Raw genomic sequence first — 16819 nt, 5'->3', positions numbered from 1 at the left:
ACATGGAGAATCCAAGGTTCTTTCGGTCTAGATGAAAGTTCTATACTTGTGGACACCTTCGATCTAACTAATGGTTCACTTAGTACTGGGGTTGTCGAGCTAAACATACACTTTGAGATAAAATTGACTAGGACCTAAGCTTTGATTGTTAGTTGAAAATTGAATCAAATATCAAATCCACTAAGTTTGATAGTCCATTTGGTGAGTCTCCTTGACACTTCAAAATTCTATAAGACTTGGCAGAGTGGATGGTCTATGAGCACGATGATGGTGTGGGCTTAAAAGTAAGGTTGCACCTTCCGAGTTAAGATTATCAACATGAAGGCGAGCTTCATGATGTTTGGGTACTTTGTCTCAACTGCATGTAGAACTCTACCTATGTATTAAATAGGCCTCTACACTTTGTCTATGGTCTAGACTAGCATTAAGTCGATGACTTCGTCGCTAGTGGATAAATAGAAGTGGAGTTCATCTCCATGCTTGGGCCTCGTCGATAATAATGGTAGGGTAAGGTGTTATTTGAATTCATCAAATGCGTGTTGGCACTCTTCGGTCCATTGGAAGTCCTTAGCCTTCTTAACCGCTTGAAAAGTGGGCAAATATCTTCTTGCCGACTTAGATATAAATTGGTTGAGGGCTATTGCTCAATTAGTGAGCCTCTGAATTTCCTTAATGAACTCGGAGGCTACATATCCAAGATTTCCTAGATCTTCTTGAGATTTGCTTCAATGCCACATCGAGTTACTATGGAACCAAAGTACTTTCCTGACATGACTACGTACATACACTTGTTTGGGTTGATCTTAAGTCTATACTTTCTTAACAAATTAAATACCTTGGTTAGGTTGGCAATATGCGAGTTAAAGGTTTTAATTTCAGTTGTCATATCATGAATATAAACTTCAATTCTTTTTCTTATTAAATTTTGAAAAAAAAATTACTTTGGTAAGTTGCCCCAACATACTTAAGGCCAAAGGGCATTACTCTGTAATAGTACAAGCTGGTTTCAGTTACAAAGGTGGTATTTTTCTAGTCTAAGGGATCCATCTGAATTTAATTATAGCCTGAATAGGCACCCATGAAGCTTAGTAGCTCGAACCCCAAGGTGGAATTATTTACTAGTCAATCTATTCTTAGGAGTGGAAAGTTATCCTTCAGGCAGGCTCTGTTTAGATTGGTAATCTCCACACATCTAACACTTGTTATTTTCCTTCTTAACCAATGCCATGTTGGCTATCCAATCTGGGCACTTTACCTCGTGTATGAAATTGGCCCTTAAGAGCTCCTCGACCTCCTCATCAATGGTCCTTCACCAATTTATGAAAACACAAGGTTTATTATGGCTATCCTAATAAATCTAAGGCTAAATGCTTGAATTGCAAGAATGCTGAAATTTACCTAGGATCGATGGCCAATCGATTCAACCCGAACCCTTGAACCATAATTCGGTAAGACTAATTTTCTCTTGTTTATTTAATTTTTTATTGTTTTCTTATCCTTTTAATTTTAGTTATTAAATTTTCCCACTCAATTATATTATCCATTCGGCTAAGAGATTATTGTTTAGCTCCCTGTGGGATTCGACCTAGTACCACTTTTACTATAAATATTTTATTGTGGGACTAGTATTAATTTTGAGGGCTTCGACAACCCGTCAAAATTTTGGCGCTGTTGCCGGGGAGCAACTTTAATTTCTTAGCTATTACCTTCTTTTTGTTAACCTTCTTGTTTTATGACTCATGCTTCTCAACGAGGCGAACTCGAGTACAACCCCGAAATTGAGAAGACTACTCGTCATTTAAGGAATGATGCGAAACAAAGGAAGGACTGTTCACCTAAAAGGGTGAATTCATATTTTGATCTACCAGCTTGTGATCTACCCATTTTCGAAAGAGAAAGAATGGTTGAAAGAGAGAGGACATTGAGGGAGTTGGCTGCACTGATTATGAACCAACAACCCTTATGCCTAACGTATCCCACTCTTGAGGTAGCTTTTGAATTGAAATCTGGTTTGATACAATTATTGCCTCTATTTCATGGTTTTCCAGGTGAGGACCCTCATAAACATCTAAAGGAATTTTATGTCATCTGTTCAAGCATGAAACCCCATGGTATGACTAAGGACCAAGTAAAACTCATAGCCTTTCCATTTACATTACATGATAAAGCAAAGGATTGGTTGTATATTCTTCCTCCCGGTTCAATACGCACATGGGATAAGATGAATAGGATATTTTTGAACAAATATTTTCCTGCATCCCAGGCTGCAAATACAAGAAAAGAAATATGTGGAGTTCGGCAATTTGGTGGTGAGACGCTATATGAATACTGGGAAAGATTTAAACAACTTGTTGCTAGCTATCCACACCACCAAATACTCGAACAACTATTGATCCAATACTTTTATGAAGGGCTTCAGCCCATGGATAGAAGTTTGGTAGATGCAGCTAGTGGAGGATCTTTAGTGAGCAAGACACCCGAAGCGGCCAGGGAATTAATTTCTAACATGGCCAAAAATTCACAGCAGTTCGATGCGAGGACAGATGGTACCATTAGGCATGTAAATGATGTAAGTCATACTAACTTGGAAAATCAGATTTCAGATTTAACTGCTTTGGTTAAGCAACTTGTTGCAAGACAATTAAAAACAGTCAGGGTGTGTGGTATTTGTTTGATCCTTGGTCATCCTACGGACATGTGTCCATCATTACAAGATGGATCGATGCAGCAAGTGAGTGCCATAGGAGGATTCCCGGGCCAGCCCCAATGAAAGTATGATCCCTACTCCAATTATTACAATCCGGGGTGGAAAGATCATCCAAATCAAAGTTACGGGAACCAAGGAGGACAGCAGAAATATCAGCCCCAATTTTTCAGTCGACAGTCCTAGTTTTCAACACCCATCACAACGCAAGGCCAACCCCCAAATTCAGGTATGTCCTTGGATGATATAGTCAAGGCTCTAACTACTAATACTCAGCAATTTTAGCAAGAAACAAGAACCAGCATTCAGAATTTGAGGAACCAAATCAGCCAACTTGCCACTTCCATTAGCAAGTTGGTGGCGTAAAGCTCCGGGAAACTACCCTCAAACGGTAGTTAAACCCAAAAGAGAATGCAAGTGCGGTGGTGTTGAGAAGTGGAAGAGAGTTGCAGCCCCAACCAAGCTCACCATTGAAGGCAGCCAAGGAAGAGGAAAGACAAGGGTCAAACGACAGCCCCATTGAGGTAAAATCCGACCCCCCTCTCCCTAAAGTTACTAATGTTGTTGTACCACCTTTTCCTAGTAGGTTAGAAAAGTCTAAGAAAGAGGAATATGAGCAAGAAGTGCTAGAAACTTTCAAGAAGGTGGAGATCAACATTCCTTTGTTAGATGCAATAAAATAAATCCCAAAATATGCAAAATCTTTTAAGGAATTATGCACTAACAAGAGAAGGCTATGAATTGATGAAAAGGTAAGAGTTGGAGAGAACGTTTCAGCCATGATCGAGAGGACCCTGCTAGGTATGTTTACCCTACCTTGTGTGATTGGCAATAAACGAATCGAGCGTGCCATGCTGGACTTAGGTGCATCTATTAATATCATGCCATACTCGATTTACTGTACAAGACTAGGTCCTTTGAAGGAGACTAGAGTTGTTATTCAATTAGCTGACCATTCTAATGCCTACCTAGAAGGGATTGTTGAGGATGTATTGGTGCAAGTTAACGATTTAATCTTTTCAGCTGATTTTTACATCCTAAAAATGGAAGAGGACACGATCACAAGTTCAGTCCCACTTCTATTAGGCAGGCCATTCATGAAAACGGCCAAGACCAAAATAGATGTGGATGAGGGTACCCTCTCCGTTGAGTTTGACGAGGAGACTGTTAAATTTAATATTTTTGAAGCTATGAAGTACCCAAACAAAGACCATTTGATCTATTCGGTTGACACTATTGATCCAACTGTGCAGGAAATTTTTGAAAAATATATGAGTGAGGAGCTAGAATCGAGTGCACAATTGGATACAGAGGCCCCTATTTTGAACCCGCCCATGATGGATGGAAGGGGAGCACATCGAAAGTTGTATCCACAAGAATTAGAGGATCCAATCCATGATTTTTACAAATAAGGAAGTTTGTTTTTTCTTTTTCTTTTTGTTTTTACATTCCTAGTTTAGTTTTTCTACCTTTTCTTTACATTTAACCTCACATTGGGGACAATGTAAGTTTTAAGTGTGGGGGAGGGGATTTAGGTTAGAATTTAGGTTGTGTTTTAAAATTTGATTTAGGTCATGTATTTTTCTACATTTGATTTTTAATAAAAAATAAATAAATAATAAAAATAAAAAAATATAATGGTAAAAATAAAAACCTCAACTCTTTTGAAATCAATTGAAGCAATGTTCTAGGAAAATTCTTTTGAACCTAGTAATGAGGTACGATCAAGGAGTACATGACTTTTCTGAAGTCATTTCCAATTAAGCTAGTCCTAAATTCAGGTTTAAGTAAATAGGGTAAATACTTCACCATTGCCACAATTGGTAGGATGGAGCATAAAATGCACCTACCGGTCAAGTAATCCGATGGTAGGATGGAGCATAAAATGCACCTACCAGCCAAGTCATCTGATAGTAGGACGGAGCATAAAATGCACCTACTATCTAGCAATTCAAACAGTAGGATGGAGCATAAAATGCACCTACTGACCAAGTAATCCAAAAGTGAGATGGAGCATAAAATGCACTCACTTCTTCAGATGAGAGAAAAAGAAAATAAAAAGAGAGAGAATACAAAAAGATTTTCCCTGATTTACTACCTAGTTTGCAGTAGCAAAAAATTGGAATGACTGGTGAATGAGTCGTGTATGACTTGGTTGTGTTGATTTAACGGTTTGCAATAGTTAACCTAGAATATTTGTGGAGAAATATCAAGGAGAGTTGAATTTAAAAATCAGTAGGATAGTTAGTTTATTCTTGTTTTATTTTTGTTTGAATTTTATCTTGCCCGAGGACGGGCAAAGTTTAAGTGTGGGGAGATTTGATGAGACCAAAAAGAATCCTATTTTTATCCCCCTAATATTCACTCTTTTATATTAATTTAGCACTTAAATGGACTCATTACTCTTGTATTTTGATTCGGGGCAAGAAAGAAGGCAATTGGAAGAAAACAGGGCAATTCAGATGAATTTCTATAGTTTCAGAAATAGTTAGTAATCTGGGCATAACTCTTAATTCCAAACTTCGAATTGGACAATTCAATAGGCATTAGAAAGATAAACGGAAGACCCACAACTTTTATGTTTTGGGTTTTGACAAATTCGGCCCGCATCGAATACAAAAATGAGCCCGAAGTCGGAGCAAGTTTGTAGCCAGGCCCATTTCACAACTGAAGCCCAACTCACAGAAATACCTTGAAACAGCCCAACTTATCAAAGCAGCCCAACTCGAAATCAAGAGTCAAGAGTCCCAATTTTGAATGTAATCTCCAAGGAGAGAGTCTTATCAGATCTAAAGTTTTGAATGTAATCCTAGAGGGATAAGAAAATTGAGATTAGATCATTAGATAAGAGATTGGATAGGATTAGTTCAAAGAAAATCAAGACTCCCTGAAGATAGGATGATAACTTAGAAGGAGTTGGAAAACAGTCCTCTCCTTTGGCTATATAAAGATGGGAGCAGACCAGCTCTATCATCACTCACTCCAAGATCCAAGAGATCATCAAGAAAATCAAGAAACTCAAGAAAGCAGTTCAGCCATGGAGAAGCAGAGCATGGAGATTGTGCAGATCATGAGTAGCTAAGCTTCCTTTTCTGGTTCAAGGGGGGAGGTTCGATTTTTGTCATTGTGAGGTTCTGTAGTTAATTTATTTTCTTGCTTTTTAATTCAACTATTCATTGATTCTTGAGTATAATTTTTTATTGGATGTTAATATTAATTAGTCTGACAAACTGAATTAATGTTGATGTTCCTACTACTATCCATGGTTCGGTGATTCGTAATTGTCACGAATGGCTCGGAGGATGTAAAAAAAATCAGCTAGCCTAGGATCACGTTATAGGGCAAATGAGTGTTAACTACTAAGAAATTAGTCATTATTGTTGCCTTGTTCTATGTGGTCCTTGTTGTTACCAATAAGCTTATTTTCCTAACCACATGAACTACATCCCCACTAAATTGACCAAAGGTACATTAGTCTAGATGATCCACTTCCAATCAAGTTTCATCTTCTCAAAGGCTTTTAAAAAGATAGGAGGTGGACACCTCTCAGGTCATCATCATTGAATGAGATCGTCTAATTGATCCTTGACCACTTTGGAGATGGGTTATTTTCTTTTGACTACAACTCCCAAACTAATACTTTTTGGGCAAAGTGGTTGCACCTTGCCACTATGAATCCACCAGCAACCATTGTGTTCACACTAGTGAGTACTTCTTCCTCAACCTCCTTCTTCTAGTCTTTCGGCTTCTCAGAAGGTTGGACATCTTTCTTAACAAACTATTTCATGTAGCCATGTTGATTTAGGTCCTTGATTCCATTCTTTAGGTCCTAAAAGCATTTGGTGTCATTCCCATTGGCCCCGTGAAATTGGCAGTATCGGTCCCGATTCCTGTTTGTCGGGTTACCTTTCATGCATGGGGGCCACTTTAGGTAGCCCATTTTTTTATTTGCATCAAGATCTCCCCCTTCTTGATGTTCAACAGTGTGTAAGTTTTATACCTTCTGGGGAGAGTCTGGAAGCATTTATCTAGTGGTTGGGATTGTTTGGATGATCCTCCTTTACTTAAGCTTCGCTTGTCATTACTCTCACCTTGATCCTCCTCTCTGTCCTTTCTCTCCTTCTTGTCCCCCTATTTTCCTTGTGCACAGATTACCTCTTCGCCGTTCATGTATTTCTCAACACAACTGAGGAAGCCTTCCATGTTCTGGGGTGACTTCTTGGATAAGGAGCACTAGAGGCAATTATCCTTGACTCCACATATAGCTAGTTCAACTGCAATTGTTGGATTGAGGTCATGGACTTGGAAGGCCTCTAAGTTGAATCTCTGGACGTACTCTCAGAGGCTCTCTTTTGGCCATTGCTTAAATATTCATGAGACTAGTAGCAATCTTCAGATGTCAGTGGATGGTAGCGAAGTGCATCATGAATAACTCGAAAAACTGCTCCTAGTTCTTGATGGAGCCTGGTGCAAGTCCTGAGTACCACATCTGAGCTATCTATTAGAATGTGGTTGGGAAGGCCAGGCATGTGCTTGCCTTTGAGGCCTTGTACAACAACACGAGAGATTGGAAGCTCTTGACATGGTCAATTGGGTCGATGGTTCCATCATATGATTCCAAAGTTAGAGCCTTGAAATATTTACAGCATGGTTCAAAGAGTATCTCAACCACTAAAGGCAATGCCCTAGTAAGCTTCGAGGCACTTGAGGTGTCTAATTAGTTGGGTTCTCAATTTCTGGATGAATTAGCACGATGATCATTCCTAGGGCCAAGCCAACTTTTGACTGGTTTACGTCGAGGTTACCTCTTGTATCTATCTCACCAAGAAATTGCCACGGAGCACAAGTTGTCAAACCTATGGGGAGAGGTTATTCTGCTTCCCTTTTCTGTAGGGACATATATGTGGTCCTGCTTCTCTAACATGTAGGTCTAGGCAAGATTGTCATGACTGTTGCAAGATGGAGGCAAAGGAATCTCTGGTGGTGTGAGTTGTCTATTGTCTTGGTTCCATGGTAGGAGTTACGACCTTGCAGGTGCATCGAGCTGCTCTCAAATGGTTGCTATTTGACTGTAGCCACTTATTCTTCCTAGGATTGCATGTGGATGTCCAAGCTTTTGACTAGGCGTATAAGGTCTTCGAACTACTTACCACTTACCCCCTTAGCGTCGTAAAGGGCTTAACGTTCTAGAGTTGTCCCTTAGAGGAAGATCCATTGGCTTGGGTTTCCTTATTCTTTGGTGAAGACATTATGATAAGTGTTGGCATAGTGGCAAGGCGATGGAGGTTGGTCGAGTTTCCATAAGTATGGAGAAGGGGACAAGAAAGTGAGAAAATGTGGGGAAGAGATGGGAAGAGAGGAGAGAAGGAAGAGCCCTCTTCTAAGAAGCCCTAGGTCAAAGTTATATGATATTGTCTGTTGTGGAGGAAAATTATTCCCCTTTATATAGAGAGGATCCCAATACTATAAGGAGAAGGATCAAAACGGAGGCTCTTTTCTTTCCAGAAGAGAGAAGAGAGAGGGGAGAGGATAGAAGAGAGATACAAAAAGAATAGAAGAGAAAAAGTGTTTGAGAGTAAGAAGAAATGAAGCTGGTGGCTCCCAGCTTCCTATATGTATTAACTTGATGTAAAATAAAAGAAACAGTATTTACAAGCATGCCCCTAGTGGCCCACCCTAATAATAAGAACTTAACCAAAGAAAAAAACATGTTGATAGCATCCTAGACTGACAGTAAAGAAAAAAAACTAATTTTAACAACACTCCCCCTCAAGTTGGACTAAATATATCTATCATGCCCAACTTGTCACACAAGTCATTATGCCACAATTATGGAAACCCTTTTGTGAGAACATCAGCTAGTTGCTCCTTGGAGTTGACATAAGGAGTACAAATTTCTCCCTTCTCCAGTTTTTCTCTTATGAAGTTCTTGTACACTTCAATATGCTTGGTCCTATAGTGTAGGATAGGATTGCTAGCAATATTTATAGCCGCCTTATTGCCATAGTAAAGAGACATAGGATTGTGAATAGTTATCCCAAGTTCCCCTAGAAAATTCTTCAGCCAAAGTACTTCAACGACCCTATGTGCCATAGCCCTATACTCTGCTTCAACACTCGACTTCGCAACTACACTTTGTTTTTTGCTTCTCCATGTCACTAGATTTTCTCCCACAAATGTGCAGTATCCACTTGTGGTCTTTCTATCATCCACAACACCTGCCCAATCAGCATCTGTATAGATTTCCACCTTCAGATGATTATGTTTACTGAATAGCAACCTTGTTCTTGAATACTTCTTCAAATACCTAAGAATCCTCTCTACTACCTCCATGTGTGGTCTTTTAGGGGAATGCATGAGCTATCTTAAGACCCCATCTAAATAAGCAATGTCTGGACATGTCATGGAAAAATAGAGCAACCTTCCCACTAACCTTTGAAACTGTTTCACATCTTTCATAGGTTCACCATCGCAATCACCTAGTTTATGATCTACATCTATAGGAGTATCTATTGACTTTGCTTCTAAATTGCTTGTGTCTTGTAACAAATCAAGGACATACCTCCCTTGAGAAATAAAGATGCCCCTTTTTGGATGGGCAACTTCAATTTCAAGAAAGTACTTTAGTGGACCCAAATCTTTTACTTTAAATTTGGAGGCTAGGAACATCTTCAGCCTTTGTATTTTTGAGCTCCAGTTTCCTATAATGATGATATCATCAACATACACTATCAGTACAACAACTTGTTCCTCACATCTCTTCACAAAGAGATTGTGATCAAACTGACATTGTTTGCATCCTATTTGTTAGACCACCATATGAAATTTACTGAACCACACACTGGGAGATTATTTTAAACCATAGAGAGACTTTCCTAGCTTGCACACCTTATTTTCACTCCCTTTGGCATAGAACCCTAGGGGTTGAACCATGTACACCTCCTCCTCCAAGTCATCATTTAAGAAGGCATTCCTTATATCCAACTAATGCAATTCCCAATCAAGGTTTGTAACCAATGATAGAAGAACTCGAATTGAGTTCATCTTAGCTACTAGAGCAAACGTCTCATCATAGTCAACACCATAGACTTGAGTGTACCCTTTTGCTACCAACCTTTTTTTGTACCTTTCAACTATCACATCCGCCTTGTGTTTCACTATAAACACCCATTTGCACCCTACTAGGTCATTCCCCCTTGGAAAATCCACCAACTCCCAAGCCTGATTCTTATGGAGGGTATTAATCTCCTCCTTCATAGCATCTGTCCATTTAGGGTATTTTAAAGCCTTTGCAACACTTTTGGGTATAGGTATGTTGTCAACTACAGATAGAAAAGCATGATAAGAGGGGGAAATGTGGTCATAGGAGACATACTAGGTAATGCGGTGTTTAGTAGTGCATGACCTGACTCCCTTTCTTTGAGCAATAGGAATGTCAAGGTCATCTACAACTAAAGAGGGAGTTAGGGTATCAAGAGGTGGGATAGTACCTAGTTCATTTGGACTTACCTCCTATGAGTCTGAAGGTATCGGCTGCTTAGTGTTTGGTTGCTCCACATCTTTTGCCACATTGTTGATATCTACAACGTGCATGCTTGAAGACATGAAAATGAGTAGGATTCAGAATAGAAGGACGAGAGACTTGACCGACCTGGACATGCTTCTCCTCTTCCATGCTACTCTCCCCCTAAGGGAAAGCAGGGAAGAATGGTTCAGACTCAAAAAAGGAGACATCCATAAAGAGAAAGAACTTATGATAATGAGATCAAAGCATCGGTAAACCTTTTGAGTAGAGGGATATCCCAGAAAGATACATGGAATGGATCGAGGGTCTAACTTACCACGAGATAGAAATAAATCATTGACAAAAGAATGACAAACAAAAACTCTCATGAGAATAGAAAATAAAGGAGATTGGGGAAACAACAACTGATGAGGGGCCTTGTAGTTCAACACTTTGTAAGGCATGCGACTGATAACATAAGCAACAGTCAATGAACTGATGAGGGGCCTTGTAGTTCAACACTTTGTAAGGCATGCGACTGATAACATAAGCAACAGTCAATGTAGCATCTATGCAAAAACAATTTGGTACATTCATGTGTAACATCATCCCTCGTGCAACCTCAAGGAAGTGTTTGTTCTTTCTCTCTGCAACACCATTTTGTTGCAGTGTTCTTGCACATAAGCTCCTATGAATGGATCCATGGAAAGCAAAGAACTCATTGAGCTCACCTTGGAAATACACCTTTGCATTATCTGATTGAAAAAATTTGAATTTCAACAAGAAATTGTGTAAACACTATCCTCTAGAAATCCTACACAACCTTTGGAACTTCATCTCTACTACGCATGGGAAACCCCCATGTATAACAGAAGAAATCATCAATCAATGTGATAAAATACTTATACCCACCCTCCAAAGTTATAGTAGTAGGCCCCCACACATCAAAATACACAATACGAAAAGGGAATTTTGATCTTTTATTACTTGAATGAAATGTTGTTCCACATTGCTTGCTTAACTAACATGTTTGACACTGGAAATCTGATACTGAACATGACTTAAATAAATGAGGAAACAAAAATATCATTATTTCAAAAGACACATGACTTAACCGATTATTCCACAAAAAAAATTGACTCTTATTTGACTAACTATGCGACTCTGAAGATAACACCAAGAAACCAGCCTTGTTGTCAAGAGTGTAAAGACCATCTACAAGCTTCCTCTACCAATCGTCCTCCCAAAAGCTAGATCCTAAAAACACATAAACTAGGAAAAAAGGTCACATTGCAGTTTAAAGAGTTTGTGATACTAGTAATGGAAAGCAGATTGATAGGAAGTTGAGGAGCATACAAAACATTATTCAAATTAAGTCCATGAGGAAGGGATATTGATCCTTGGCCTACAATGGAGGAGAATGATCCATCTGCAAGTCTCATCTTATCCCTTCCTGGAAAAAGGTTATAAGACTGAAAATGGTTTGGCTTACTGGTCATGTGGTTGGAGGCCTCTGAGTTAATGATCCAGGGAAATCAGAGGTAGTGGATACATGGAAGGCAGAGGCTGCATTACCTAATGTAGACGCAAATGAAGTAGAAGGGGTACTAGTGAATAAACTGTCCATTTGGCATAAGACCCAACCACATGATTCCAAGTGATTTCGGAAGGAATTCATGATATCTTCCTTGGGGTCAGAACAAGTGAAGTACTCCCAAGCAATACTAGTCAACACTCCACCAGACTGAGTATCTTGAGTTGCCACATTTGTCACATTATGTGTTGTATTACTCTTCTTTTGACCCTACACCTTATCCTGTTCTTGGTTCTTTACAGCCCAATTTGGCCTCCCATGGCGCTCCCAACATGTGTCCTGTGTATGTCTTGAACGTCGGCAGTGGCCATAGAACAACTTGTCCTTATCATCAACTTTCTTGGAGTCATTTTTCTTTCCCATATTGTTACCACCCATTGCAGCTAATGCCACCTGTTGCTCCCCCTCAATTGTAACCATCACACTCCTACTTTCCTCAGATTGAACTAGGGCATAAACTTCTTAAACTGAAGGCAACTCTTTACTCCCTAAAATCTGAACTTTAAGATGTTCATATATGGGGTTTAGTCCTAACAAGAAAGCAAAAACCCAGTGCTGAGAAACCAACTTCTTATAGGCTTTAGCATCATCATCATGTTCCATTCTATAGCTTAATAGTGGTCCAACTCCTTCCATACTAAAGTAAGCTACGGTTCCCCTATTTACAAGTTGAGGATTCAGCTTGTAACTGGTAAATCTTAGCATAGTGCCTCTGCTCAGAATAAGTGGTTTTGGCCTATTCCTATATTTCACTAGCGGTGTCTACCCACATAAAGTTCTTCACATCAGGTTCCATGGCTTCCAGAAGTCAGGGCATCACCATACTATTTTTTTGGTCCCACCTATCATGTTCAGCTGTCCCATTCTTAGGTTCTTTCACTCTTCCATTTATGCACCCATCTTTTCCTCTAGCCGTTATGTAAAGTTTTACACCTTCAGCCCACTCCAAGTAGTTTAGGCCATTCAAAGGAGTAATTGGCATAGGAAATATAATATTTTTAGCTCCCATGCCAACTATACTACAGGTTGATATAACCCCAAATGAGGTAGAATCATCATTTGCCACTGACAAAAACAAAGGCTACAAGGGAAAGCTTAAACCACAAGTGCACAAGACTAATCCCCACTCAACTACTAACTCTCATAGTTACAACTAGGGCACTAAATACTCAGAAATATGCTTCTGAAACAAAGGACCCACAGCTGAAATCTAATGGCAGTCACTAAATAGTCCAGAAACATTATTGAAATCCTCTAGAAATAGTCAAACTATCTAGGAAATTGTAATTCAACCAAATAGTTCAAAAAACTATCCATAGATAGCAACTACACTTCTGAAATCCTCTAGCAGCACTCAAACCATCCAAGAATAGTCCAAAAAATTAGACTTCAATTAGCATTGGTCTATGCACAACACACATCAACCAATCATAGCGCATACCTATGACAAAAAAAGGGAATCACACATCCCTATACAACACTTGTACGAAGGTGCAGTTCCAAGATTGAGTCTTCATAGCATCAGCCAAAAGAAAGAGAGCCTTCACAGCATCAGCCTCCTACTAGGGTTACTGTGGTGCTACGACCAAGGAAGAACCCAGAAAACTGGGTTCTAATCAGTCCAATTAGGGTTTTTTGTCTTTACTGCCCAAGAGTCAGAAAACTGGGTGGAAGGACTATCACCCAGAGTTATGCTCTGATACCATCTTTTCTTTCCAAAAGAGAGAGAGGAGAGGAGAGAAGAGAGATACAAACAGAAGAGAAGAGAAAGTGTTTGAAAGTAAAAAAAAAAAAAAAAAAAATTGAAGTTGGCAACTCCCATTTTCCTATTCGTATTAACATGATGTAAAATAAAAGAAACAGTAATTACAAGCATGCCCCTAGTGGCCCACCCTAATAATAAGAACTCAAACAAAGAAAAGAATGTTGTCAATACCCTAACAGAAAAAAAAAAAAAAAAAGAAAGAAAACTAATTCTAACAACAAAGACCTTTCCTATTTGCAAAGGGGATCTTTATGTCATCTATTAAGGGAGCACCATTGGGGTTTTGCCACGTGTTTAGCAATATACTCCAAAGACAAAGTTTCGTTTCTCTTAAGGATTCTCATGTAGCACACATAGGCTACGTCCCCTTACAAGTTTCTTAGTGGCAATGTGTTAAAGGACAATATATGACTGGCGATGTTATCCCAAGTTGATGCCCACTGTTCACTGTGAGTCCCAAGAGGTGCTTTGTGCTCATCGCAAGTCTTGGATGGCCTTCCATGCTCATCGTAGATCCCAGATAGCTTTTAAGCTCATCGCAATTTCTGCAATGGATATTAAAATCATCAAAAATTTGTGATGGTTGTTAAGCTTACCGTAAGCCTGCAATGGTTATTAAGCTCATCGCAAGTTCTAAGAGATTTCACGTGTTGTGGCCTTATTTTAATATATGTAATGTAATTGGGGTGATGAAAAACTTCATGTACTTACAATAAGTGAGAGAGAAAGCTACAACGACTTTTATGTTCGGTCTTCCCATAGGTGACATCAATTGATAAAAGTCAAAATGAACTGAATCTTTGTGGGCAGCAACATCTCAAAGATTGGCAGCTAAGTCTACAAGACAAGCAACATCGAAGACCCCGGGGGATGACCTAGAAATGGGACTTCAACAGTCAAGTGAGTACCAAGATGCAAAGGTGGGAGTAAACAAATAAGTTGGAAATCAGAATAGAGAATATGTATGCCAATAAGTGAGTGTGCCTTCTAAGGGTGAAGGGTCACCCTTATATAAACCTTGAGGCTTGGTTATAGCATGTTCGACATGTTCGAGATGGTGATGTTCATTTGTCCATCGCTTATGGAATACACTCGCACGATGCTACGGTCGTCCTTATCTAATTTCCATGAAGCGAAAGAAACCAGGCTTATCACTGCCAACTGGGCCTCGTGTCCATGTACGTCTTGGGAGCACTAACTGGTGCAAATGTATAACGAGAAACGTGCGACGTAGGTTAGAGAAAGAGAGAGATAGAGAGAGAACGTTTTCTTTAGCTTTTAACTTAGTTGTATTAAGTCTATTTGTTAATGAGTTTAGTTTAGTTTAAGATTTAGACCCTTATGATTCAATTAATCTATGTTCAATAGGTCATTTTATTGCAATGTTTCAATGGCTGGGTTTTAGATATTATAATAGATTTATGCAAATATGCTTTTCATTAATTGTTGTTCCTCGCATTTGTTCTTTGGAAAGCTATATAGAACCTTTAGTTTTTATGACTTTTTTTGGTTTTTGAATTACTGATTAGATATGGCACAAATGTGGGGTGAGGATAGAGAGCAACTCCCCATCCCCATCCCCATGGAGGGAAATCATCCCCATCCCCACCCCATTTTGGGTGAATCTTGTGGGAATTGAGGAAATAGGGAAAATTGCCATCCCTATATTGATCCATGAAGAATTGATAAAATTTGTGAAGCTATTGGATATTATCGTGGTTTATGTGGAGGTGCCAACGATATCAACTTGGTCCTTTATGCTTTGAGTTCAAAGTCTCCTTGTGCATTTGTTTGGGTTTGAAATAATAGCAAAATCTCGGATTATGTAATATGAGTATTTGAAAGTACTTTTAGGTTAGTTAAAGATGATGTTGGGGAATTCAAAATTGTTGAGTCTCCTAAACATGACTAATTTTTTATTACATAAAATTAAATTTTTGTTAACACTTATTCATTTTATCAACTAGAACTTTTATTTTATTAATAATTATATTCAAATGGATGTATATGAAGTAGATTTAAAATTTCAAGTTTTAAGTTTGTGTTTATTTGGAAATGGAATTTAAATGGGTTAGATGAGAGATGATTTGGACCTCCAATGGTGTACTGCCATGTGACTGCCAAAACAGTTTTTTGACACCTCAACATCACACGTGGTAGACCTCGCTTGAACGCACCTTTGCAGATCAGCCTATGCGGTCTAAACGAACACTGACCTCACTTATGGGCAAACCAGCTTACGGGCTTGCGTGCATGTCCATTATGTCTGCTTCGGACGCCAACCTACTGACCTAGGCAACCAATGATTTGAAGGATCACACCGACCTTAGCATGTCTCCAACCTATGTGGCACGTCTCTCATTATCCATTTGCACCAGTTAGCGCTCCCAAGAATGGAAGCCTTAGCTAATTATCCAACTCCAAAAAATGAGAAACTTAAAATTTGCTCTTAGAAACCACTAGGTTTGCAAATTGGATCTAAAAGCTATTATGATACAATCAAGCTCCTTTTAACTCTTCAATGTACAAAATTAATGCTTGTGAGAATTGAAAGGTGGCTCAGTTCATGGATGAAATGTTGGAGTCACTACCTATCATTGAGACAAAATTGAAGTGATCCCCCCCCCCCCCAAAGTTGAAATTAAAAACCACTTTGATTTATAGGATGCCTAAGAAAGGCTATTTACGTAAGTTGGGGAATAGAGAGGAAAATAATTTGAAACCCCCCTCTCTCTCTCTCTCTCTCTCCCTCTTCAATGTATAGATGCCAATCCCAAGGGTCAATTAAATTAAGTGTAAATTTCTTAAATTACTCTTATAGTTTTGCTAATTGACTAAGTGTACCCTTATTATTTGAAAATTGATTAACACTACCCCTATTATTTTTGGCAATTGTTTAACTCTACTCTTACCATTAGCAACCGTTAATTTTCCATTACATGTGACTGATATATTTATTAAAAATTCCTAAAATACCCTTTCCACATTCATTCCTAAAAGTACCCTTTGACTTTTGTTCCTAAAATGCCATCCCTAAAACCTTTCTTCTTTATATATTTCAAACGAAAACCAAGGAGCAGAGATGTTGATCTCAGTTCCGGCGAAGAGATCTTAGTTCCAACATCCTCAGTTCCGGCGAAAACCCCAAAACTAAGTTCTTGTTTCAAAATAAATCTCGATAAAAATTTCAAGTCTGGGTGCAACCAATAATGGTGGTACGAGCACCGGATTATCTTCAAAGGGCTTAGAAAT

Source organism: Nelumbo lutea, chromosome 7 (genome assembly GCF_056320005.1).
Source record: "Nelumbo lutea isolate HS-2025 chromosome 7, American lotus-T2T, whole genome shotgun sequence".
NCBI classification, from domain to species: domain Eukaryota; kingdom Viridiplantae; phylum Streptophyta; class Magnoliopsida; order Proteales; family Nelumbonaceae; genus Nelumbo; species Nelumbo lutea.
The sequence above is the reverse complement of the archived record's forward strand: the minus strand, read 5'-3'. Positions refer to the sequence as shown.